Here is an 11,316-nt window from a genome sequence, read left to right as displayed (position 1 = left end):
AGTGATTTGCTATCGCAATCGATGCTACGCCTTCCAGGCGAAACTGTGACTTTTTGCGTTGGCAGCACCGGCAGCGTATACATACCGGAACCACAAATTTAAATAGCTCTTTCGCTACATCCTTCTTTGCTAAACAGGTTGAAGTTCGGGGCTTTTCAAGGGATTTCGGGGCTGAGAAGACCGAATACAGAGGTATTGAAAGTGAGAAAAGTACAAAACCTGTAGTAAATCTTTTGCTTTTCAGCCGACATAAAAAAAAATGAGCACATATTTAAAGGCGTGCATGTTCTGGGTTTATGTTTCTTCCACCACGATTATGCATGCTGAACCTTGCTTCTTTTTTCCTTCGTAGTGGCAATTGTTTTCTTTTTTGCGATGTTTCAGTTTTAATGCGGTAGTTTTTCCATTGAGCAAAGAGTCGGTGAATTTGGCTAGAATTGCTTAGCCAGCAACAATTAACGCACGTGACTCTTTAGATATGTTAACCTTGCTTCCTCATGTTCTGAATAAGATAGTATTATTATAATGTGCGTTATTAAAGAAAAGAAAGAGACCTCTCTTATAACCAAATGCTGCTAGTTTCAGCCTTTAAGCTGTCATCCAATCAGCGTATGTTATAATGAGCATTTCCGACTCACAATAAGTGAAATCACTTTTTCTGAATATTAATAACCCTTTTCTTGTAAGTTTCCTTTTAAAATTTTTTAACGTCCTTTTTTCCTGAAAGAATAACGGAAATAACTTTTTTTTTGCTGTGGTTGAAACATTTATTCAGCTGAGCTATGTTGTGACACCGCGTAGAAAAAAAAAATTGCTCAATTACCCAATTTGCTCAACTCGTCATTACCAGGCTGAATGAACGAAATGCGGATTAGTATAAACGCAGGCATTGCTCGGTTGCACAATTATTTCCGGGGGAAAATAAAAGGGTTCTTTAACCTACACGTCGAAACTGTTTTACAGTTCAGCGCAGCTATCGTTGTCAATTGCATTCGATTTCTCATGAATGTTGCAAAGAAACAGCACGATGCAGCAGACATGCAGAAATACATTTTTACATGTAGACATGTAGAAAAAACACCTTTTAATGCAACGGAATGATGCAAAAACGTGCAACCTTCATTTTGAACACATCGCGGCCAGAAATGTCTATATCTCGCTACAAGTTGCAACTCTCGCGTTGATGCCGTTCTGAGACATATCACCGATTCTACCTGGAACCACAGTTCCCGCGACCCTCGAGCCGTGTTTCCGACGTTCCGAAACCACTATATTTTTCTTCTCGCTGCGCCATATTGCGCTTTTGAAGGAGAAGTTTCGGAATCCCACGCTGACTGGTGACGACAAGCATTGCAGACGCACGGACAGCAGGGTTACTATTGTGCTTTTTCTGTTGCTTCATTGCTCCCCCTACTTGACATGATTCTATGCCTGAGACAGGGAAAAAGAATTAAGCAACACAACATAAATTCTCAAATGAAGTTGGATTTACATTTAAAAAAAAGATCTTTATTCCTATTTAAATGACACATCGATCTCGCCGGGAAGGAACGTCGGCTACGGCGACGCGCCCACGTCTCGGCGCACACCTCTAGTTGTATGTCTCGTTGTACGAGTCTGGAATTCTGCTTGGCGCTTGCTTGACTAGAAATTTCCTGTTGCATTCGATCTGGATGCCGCTCTCCAACGCGACGACATACGACCGCGGCCGTTTTGCCCGCTGACAGACGACGCCTTCCCGCCTGCAGTCGTTGACCCAGACAGAATCACCGGGTGCCAATGGGACAAGGTGTCGGGCCGCATGACCGCGGTCAGAATCTTGCCGCTGCTCTTCCCGGACAACTGCATCCTTCTTCCGTGCCTCTTTCAGGTTGGGTGTCTTTGGTACCAGCTTGTTCGGATGGAGAGGCAGGGTTGTACGAAGCCGCCGCCCCATGAGCAGCTCCGCTGGCATCTTGCCTAGTGGTCCCGGGGGTGTCCCTGTAGGCTAACAGAGCCAAATAGGGATCATGAAACCTTAGCAGTAGCCCTTTTACCATTTTCACCATTCGTTCTACCTCTCCGTTTGCCTGCGGGTACCGAGGGCTACACGTCACACCTTTGAATCCATAGGCCTTCGCGAACTGTTTAAATTCTTCACTGACAAATTGAGCACCGTTATCCATGACAAGCACTTCGAGTATGCCGTGCCTAGTGAAGACGTCTTTGACATGACCAACAACACAAGTGCTGGTGAGCGATTCCAGTAAGCACAATTCTGGAAGTCAAGATAGAAAATCCCCTAAGAGCAAGTAGTTACGGCCGTTGAGATGGAAGATATCTGCTGCGACCCTTTGCCAAGGTCGAATAGGTGTCTGGGTTGGGATCATTGGTTCACTCGGTAGTTCTCGGAACTGCGAACACAAGCTGCAATTGACAACCAATGAAGCTAGTTGAGAGCTCAAGCCCGGCCACCAAACAGACTTCCTTGCTCTCGCCTTGCACTCACGATACCTTGATGACCTTCGTGAAGCAGACTTAACATTCTATTCTGGAGCGAGAGGGGCACAACGAGGCGAGTGCCATGCATGAGAATCCCTTTACACACGCTCAATGTTGCGCGATACTGCCAATATGGCCTCATAACGCTTGATAGCGAAGTTGGGCCCGGCCAGCCTTCACGAAGGTAACGGCACAACGTACGGCAGGTCTCGTCCTTCGCCTGCTCTTCGGCGACCAGTCCAAAGTGATCAGATTCACCCAACTCGGATAACGCACCAGTAACAAAGGAGTTCACTTCATCCACAGAAAGGAAGTACTTGGTTTTTTTTTTTGCCCTCGCACTGGCGCTCTAGAAAGTGCATCAGCAGTTTCCAAATTTTTCCCAGGAACATATACGACATCAAAACTGAATCGCATCAGACGCATTCGGAATCTCTGAATGCGCGGCGGTACCAAATCTAGGGGAGTCGTTCCTAGCAAAGTCTCTAGCGGTTTGTGATCCGTCTCCAGCGTTATGTGTAGTCCACGCACATAACTTTCGAGACGCTCAGTCGCCCAAGTTAGAGCTAGGGTCTCCTTTTCAATTTGCGCATAGCGCATGTCTGTTCGAGTCAGTGATCTTGAAAGAAATATAATTGGCCGTCTTTCTTTGTTTGGTTGTACCTGAAGTAAAACTGCACCTAAACCTTACGACGACGCGTCTGCAGAAAGAATGGTTTGATTCCGTGGATCAAACTTTGCCATACACCTGTCAGAACAGATAGCGCGTTTTATGCTGTCAAACGCCATCTGCTGAGGCGTTGCCCAAATCCACTCACTGTGCTTGTGCAGCAACTGACGTAACGGCGCAGACTTCTCACAAAGTCTGGAATAAACCGCGAGCAATGATTTGCAAGACCAAGGAATCTCCGCATATCGGCAACATTTTCAGGTGGTTTCATATCAGTGATCGCTACAACTTTTGCATGATCTGGCAGTATGCTATCTTTGCTCACTCGGCATCCCAAAAACATAGCTCTTTTACAATGAACTGACATTTTTCACGATTCAAAGTGATGCCGGCTTCCGTCAAACGTTCTAAAGTCTGAAACAATGGCTCATCATGCTTTTTCTGTGAAGAACCAAAGACTAACACATCGTCCATTGAGTTTACGACCCCCGGCATTCCATCAAGAGTTTCACACATTTGCCTTTGAAAATATTCAGGAGCAGAGGTTATGCCAAACGGCAGGCGTTCAAAGCAATAACGTCCAAAGGGGGTAATAAACGTGGTCAATAGCTGACAATCCTTGCTTAGCTTTACTTGATGGAATACCGAGTTCGCGTCAAGTTTAGAAAACACAGCTGCTCCGCTTAGTAACCCGAGTGTCTCATCAACAGTGGGGAGCACAAATCGCTCACGTTTCACCCACTTATTGAGTTGGGTTAGGCCAACACATATTCGCACTTGCCCGGAGGGCTTCAAGACGGGCACTATGCCAGCACACCACTCGGTTGGCCCTTCGACTTTACGAGTGACCCCGTTCTTTTCCATTTCTTCTAGCTCGCGTTTCACGCCGTCCCTCAGCGGGGTGGGTATACGACGAGCGATGTAAATGGTATAGGGCACCGCGCCTGCTTTGAGATTAATACAGTATTCTCCTTTCATGGCACTCAAATCGCAGAACAAAGAGGGGAAGCACGTTTGTACGGCTTGGTGGATCGAAACTTCGTTTACAAATTTCACTATTCCCAAAGCTTCTATTGCTGGCAAGCCTAAAATGACATTACTCCCCGAGTTAATGACGAAAACGTCCCGCCTAACCAAACATCGTTTCCACAGAATGTCTGCAGTGAACTGTCCTTTCAGATCTAACGCTTCATTGCCTGGCCCTTTTAAAATTACGTTGGAACGATCTAGTCTTGGGTACGCCAGGAAACGATGCTGGAACAAAGTTTACCTCTGCTCCTGTGTCAATCTTAGCAGACACTGTGGCCCCATTAATAGTGACCTGAACAAAACGAGCTCTTGCAATTGTACCAGCTAAAGTCCCAACAAAATAGATGGCACACTCTGTTTGCTCACTCTATGTAGCTGTCCGGGGAACACTGCACAAATCTACCTCGGATGTGCTTGCTTCGGCGATCGTGAAGTTCCGCTTTTGTGGGCAGACCGCGGCGAAATGTCCCCGTCGTTGGCACCTGCAGCAGATTGCCCCCCTTGCAGCGCACGATGAGGTTAAATGACGGGCCCTGCTGCAAGCCGCACACTTTCGGACGTCTTCTTTGGCCCATTGGTCCTCTGGACGTCCCTGGCTTGCTCGTTGATGAATTCCGTCAACCTCTACGCTGGCTGGTTGGTGGTATGGACTGCTGTGAAGTTCCTGTTGTTGCTGTACCGCTTCCTTCATCGTTGCCTTTGTCAGTGCCGTTTTCAGAGTCAGTGCAGCGTCCATTTGTAGGGCCTCTGACAACTTTGTGTCATGTAGTCCAACCACGAAACAGTCGAGGATCATCCGTTCTTTCATCACACCATAGTCACATTTATCTGCCATGTAGGGCTGTTACATACTGGTCCATCAATTAGCCTGAAACTTGGTGTCGACGATAAAAACACGCACTTTCGTAGACCACATTGCGCGTGGCAATGAAGTGGGCGTCGAAACGTTTTTTTCACCACTTCATAGTCCTTTGACTGTTCTTCCCATAGCTCAAAGGTCTTGAATACGTTGCGTGCCTGCCGCCCCATGGTATACAGCAGCGTGCGTACCTGAGACTCTTGAGTTCGCTCATTAAGGCCGGAAGCAAATCGATAATAATCGAATTCTTGCAGCCACGCCGGCCACTCTGATGCCTTGTCAAAGTTGAAGCTCGTTGGTGGCTGTACCGGAAAAAGCTGGCACGAAATTCTTCACGCGCCATGGCTCGAAGCTCTTGTTCCGTTATCGTGTCCGAGCCGAGGACGCCAACGATGAAGGTCAGCCGTACGTCGCCCGTGGTTCCACCCAATTTGCGAATCCCACTTCTGACACCATGTCGTGTTTCCGCGTCGAACGACACCGTCTTGAACATGAACGGGAATGAACCCCCGCCTTTATTGCTCCCTAGTATATATACATATGTGTGGATGTCACGCATGCGCAGGGCATCGCATCAAGGGCCGTGGCATGACAAGAACTAGATAACACAGCAAAGATTATGGCGCAACAACGATCTCGCCGAGAAGGAATGTCGGCTACGGCGGCGCACCCACGTCTCGGCGCACACCTCTAGTCGTGGGGAAACAGCCACGGTAGCTTATATAGTCACAGACACTTTTATGGCTTAGTGGTTATGGCTCTGCACTGCTCAACATGAGGTCATGGGTACGATCCTGGCCGCGGCGGTCGCATTAGGATGGACGCGAATTGCAAAAACGCTCGTGTACTTAGATTTTAGGGCACATTAAATAACCACACGTGATCGAAATTAATCCGGAATCCTCCACACATGCCGTGCAACATAATGACATCGTCATATTGGCACGTAATATCCGAGAATTTAAGTACTATTTTGTAAATTTGAAGATGTAGAAATGCTTAAGATTAAGTTACACATTTACGCCACTTGAAAATGATGTTTTGCAGGACATTAACTTTGAAAGGGCATGTTCTTTGCACGTCCCCTCTTCCGAAGCCTTCAGAATATAAAGTAAATAAGGGTTCTAGATCACAAGACACTGTTGAATTGAGACTGAAGCTACGTTTAGTACGCAGGCACAACTACGAGGGGGTCCTTATAAGTTTTGAGACTTAGCCAAAAAAAATATTGAGCTAGATGTCACGGTGTATCAGCTAATTAAACCATATTGAATGTTCAAAAATTAGCTACCTATATTTTCGGCTCATCATTCTCTCATTATCTCCAAATTGAAGATGGCAGCATGTCCAGAAAAGTGCTGAAGAGCATAGGACCATAATCAAGTTCCTGTTTCGCCAAGCATAATATGTGCCGAAATTTGTGCCGCTATGGTCCTTCATGTGCTGCCAATAAACGTTGCATTGTCAATGTTAAAATAAACAATTTCGGTGTTGAAAGTAAAAACGAGTGCGAGACCGAAAATCAGCCAAAAGTATTGCGATGCCTGGGAATACCACGTGAGTTGGTGCCGTTATCTATGACGACCTAGAACTGTAAAAAATGTTGCAGCAAAGTGGACCCTAATACTTTTGACAATTGAGCAAAAGAGCAAATGCCTAGACACATCGGCGGCTGTTCAGGACATTTTTAGAAAATGATAGTCCGATTTTCTGAACAAACTGGTAAAACGGGAAGGGATATGGACATCCTGTTATGTCGGTCGGTTGGTCGGTCTTTTATACAAGGGCGAATCAGAAAGTCTTCACCCATATTTTTTTACCTGCAAAATAAGGTATACATACAAGAAATTACAAATATACGTACTATTCTGCATACATTACACTATTTTCCCACAGAGTCCCCAACCCGATCCAATCGCAGCACTGAATTTAAGATGCCCTAGTCGTCAGTCAGCGACGGACGCGGCCTCCCCGAATGCTGATTGTCACACAAGTGTTCACGGCCTTTTGCGAACTCGCAACACCTCAGTCTTCTCGAAGCGAGACACTTTATCCATACGTGGGCTACATTTCCCTGTGGATTTCGACGGACGTTCGTCCCTTGCTCCACAGAAAACGCATCACACTTCGTTGCTCGCACGCCGTGGACGTGTGAAGCACAACCGCCATCTTCGATGGATGGATGTTGGATGGATGCTATGAGGGTCCCCTTTGGAACAGGGCGGTGGGTTGCGCCACCAAGCTCTTGCTATTGTACTGCCTAATGTACTACTTAGGTTGAGTAAGAAAAGGAAGCAAAACACGCACGATGAATTCCCATAACCAAATTTTCTGACCCCTGTTGTGAACTTTCTTTTTGTACGTCTCCGTGTTTTGCCCTTTCCCTACTTCCTCCAATTTTTCAATCGCCTCTTACTGATCTTTACTGCGGACATGTCTACTTCCCCCTGCTCTCGCTGAAGCCAAGGGCTTCAAGGAGTCTAGTAGTGCGTAAATCGACCACTGGGCAGCTATCTCCACATTCTGATAAAACATGCTCCATTGTTTCTCTAGCTTTATCGCAGCAAGCACATACTTCTTCTTCATTCATATATCTTGGCTTATAGCTGTGCGTTCCAAGGCAACGTGATCTCGCTTCGAAAGGTAATGAGCTTCCCTTTGAGTTATCATAAATTGTTTCCTTCCTGATTTTGTTTTTTCCTCTTAAGTAGTTACTCATGGCAGGTTTCTTTCCATTGCCGCCACCCATGAGATTATTTCGGCCTCTCTGACTTTCCGCTTGACGTTCTTCGTTGCTGTGTTGCCCAACCTACAGGCCGCATACTTGCTGGTAAGCTTTCTAGTTCTTTTCCTCCACTGTGAATCAATGTTTTTCCTGTACAGTTACCTCAACACTCTCCCAACCCATTTACTTTCTTCCATATTCCTCAGTCTTTCTTCATACTCAACATTACTGCGAGCTTCCGTCACTTCAAAAGAAGTCCAGCCCATATCACCCTGCACAACTTCCTTTGTAGTCTTCGCGTGAGCGCCCAATGCGAGGAGACCCACTGACCTTTGGTTCACATGGAGTCCTGATTGTAGCCCTGATTTCAAACAAAACCGCATTTCCGCACTTCAACAACTGACAGCAGCGCCGTGCCGCGGCACTACCGGCAGATAAGGCGTGCCCGGCCCAAGAAAGGTCCACCGCTGGGAATGGATATACGTTGACTTCGCATTTACAATCGTAATATGGCTGAAAAAATAAGGGCAAAAACTTTCTGTTTCGCCCTCGTATAATGCTTACACTCAGTATTGGGAGTGACGAAGAATCTAGTAGGCTTAAAAGTATAATTACCCAAGTCTAAACAGAATAAACACGGATGGAAACGTTTCATAATATCAAAGGAAAAGGTACCACAACGTAGCGTTTCAAGAATTTAGCAAGGAAATTATTTTTTTGCTTTTCATGGCTTCTGCGAATGCGATGCGCTTGAAACTGACTCAAGGGCGAAGAGGACAAGGCGTCGCACGAGGCACGAGCTCTGGGCTCTGAGCTCTGAGCGTTCATTATTTCGGTTTTTAAAATCCCAAAAAATTATTCCACGTCCCTTGAACTGGGAGTCGGTAGTTTTAACCACAAGTGAAAAAGCTGACACTCTAAATGTAATCGCGCAAGGGTTAGAGACCCGCTTCGCTACCTCTCTTCCCTTCTCTCCTTACGCGCAGGGCAATTCAGAAGATTTCGAAGAGTTTTCCATGGCAGAATTGTCCCAAGCCGTTTCCTGTTTATCAACTGCAGCCCCAGGTCCCGATGGAGTCACTACCAAGATGATTAAGCTTCTCTTTGAAGTCGCTCCTAACGGCTTGTTAGATACCATAAATTACTCAGTACAATATGCATGGTTCGCTCCTGTGTGGAGAATTGCGAAGGTGATTCCTCTGCTGAAAGACCAAACCAAAGGGTATGTCCTAGACAATATTCGGCCTATTTCTCTCACATCAAATTTCGTAAAATTAATAGAAAGATTATTAAACGCACGTATGGTTCAGTTTGTGACCACAAGAGAATTATTGAGCCCCTGCCAAATTGGATTTAGACCTGGGATGTCCATTTGGTGCGCACATATCGACCTAGAAAGCCGAATTCAGTTGGCTCGTTACCAAAAACAATATGCTGCCCTAGTCACATTAGACATTTCTAAAGCATACGATAGTGTGGAATACCCTTTATTAATAAAGAGGATGCAGGATATTGGATTGCCAGACTACTTCGTGACGTGGACTGCCGAGTTCTTGCAGGGCAGGGAGTTTTACTGTGCTCAAAGCGGAATTTCATCGGGAAAATTCAGACAAACACGCAGGGTTCCTCAAGGGGTAGTTTTGTCCCCGCTGCTGTTTAACATCCTACTCAGCTCTATTCCTCATCATCAAAATGTAAGCACGTACGTTTACGCTGATGATATAGCGTTTTTTGCATCAGCAAGGGATATTCAGTCTCTGTACGAATGCTTACAGGAATACTTATGCGAGCTAGAAGCATGGCTGGACAGTATTCGCTTGTCCCTTAATGTAAATAAGAGTGCCGTTCTTGTCTTTCCTCTACAAGACCCAGTTACTATATCCCTTTCATACCGTCATTCCACTATCCCACAAGTGGAAAAGGTCAGGTACCTTGGAATTATTTATGATAGTAATCTTGATTGGCGTCAGCATATTGACCATATATCTTCGAAAGCTTCTCGTGCAAAGGGGATATTACGAAGGATAAGTAATTATCGATGGGGCATGCGCAGAGACACACTCATAATGATTTACCGCATGTATATTCGACCTATAATAGAGTTCGGTTGTGTGTTATTCTCCGGCGCCGCGGCTTACAAGCTACGCCCACTAGTTTTGCTGGAACGGGAAGCGCTTCGCTTATGTCTGGGGCTACCAAAGTTTGTAGCCAAAGCTGTGCTCTACAAGGAAGCACGATTACCTTGCCTTGAAATGAGATTTAAAATAATTACCGTCCAAACATTTATAAGGCTCTATGAATCCCCACTAAGAAGATCCCAGTCCATCTTCATCAAACAACGAGTCCAATTTTTTGGAGTCAGATGGCCACGGTTACACACGCCACAAGTCATTGTATCGCAATCGTTATTGAATCCGTTAGACGTAAATATAAATGACATAATCACGGAAAACAGCATCTCAAATTCACTAGTTATTACTTATGATGACCTATACCCTAATAATGCAAAGCAGCTTCCCTCGCATATTCTTAACGGCTTACTCCAGGATCACTTGAATCAACTCCACACTAACGTAATTATAGCAACGGATGCTTCGCAGAGTGTAGAAAAGGCAGGAGTTGGAATCTTCTCATCATCATTGGACTGGTCTTTTTCTATTCGGCTTCCCGACTTCACTCCAATATACCTAGCGGAATTCCTAGCTGTTGTCCTAGCTTTACGAAAGCTACAATCTTCCAGGACAACGGCGGTAATAATCACAGATTCTTTGTCGCTGTGCACCTCACTTACTGCTCCCGGCGAGTCACACATATTGAAAACTTTTTACTGACTGGCTCCTAGTCATTTGAGAAGTTTACGATTAATATGGGTACCTGGGCACAAAGGCATATTTATGAATGAGGTGGCAGACAGCTTGGCCAAGGCTTCTATCAGCGGCCCAGTGCTTCCCCTTCTTCCAACGATGGGTTTTATCACGTCCGCCAGGTTTAGAAGATACATCCTTTTAACATCACAATCGAACCTTAAATCATCCTTGGAACTACGCCACTTACAATTCCCTTGGAGCAGGAAGTTTTGCAAAACAAGACAAACGGAAGTTACATAACGAGACTACGTTGTCGAGTCCCATCTCTAAATTTTTACATGCACCGATCTGGTCTGGCAATATCCCCATTGTGCCATTTTTGCAATGCATTAGAGACGATTGAGCACTACTTGCTGGAATGCCGGCGTTTCTCCTCCGTGAGGAAAATGACATTATATATTACAGTGCGACAGCTTGGCCTGCCATTGAACACTCCGGTACTACTGTCTTTCGGAGCGTCTGTGCTTGGGCACTCACACAGGAATGTGTGCTTCGCCTTAGAAAAATTTATTATTGAATCAAACCGATTTCATTGATGACCATGTTATTCTATTTATTCCTCCTGTATTGCCGCATTGATATATTATAGATAATTTTTTTTCCCTCTACGTAGCATGACAGTCTACTGAACCGTTTCGATTTTCTCTCGGCTAAATTCATGTAACAAAATTTTAGGTTGTTACCT

The 11,316-nt window shown here is 45.5% G+C and overlaps 1 pseudogene; it reads right to left on the bottom strand.

Annotated features, from left to right (window-relative positions):
- Positions 1-1,591: 1,591 nt before the first annotated feature.
- LOC142578415 (uncharacterized) lies at positions 1,592-5,532 on the bottom strand (annotated as a pseudogene).
- Positions 5,533-11,316: the final 5,784 nt, after the last annotated feature.

Source organism: Dermacentor variabilis, chromosome 4 (assembly GCF_050947875.1).
Source record: "Dermacentor variabilis isolate Ectoservices chromosome 4, ASM5094787v1, whole genome shotgun sequence".
NCBI lineage: Eukaryota > Metazoa > Arthropoda > Arachnida > Ixodida > Ixodidae > Dermacentor > Dermacentor variabilis.
Note: the sequence above shows the minus strand (reverse complement) of the source record. Positions and strands in the feature narration are given on the sequence as shown.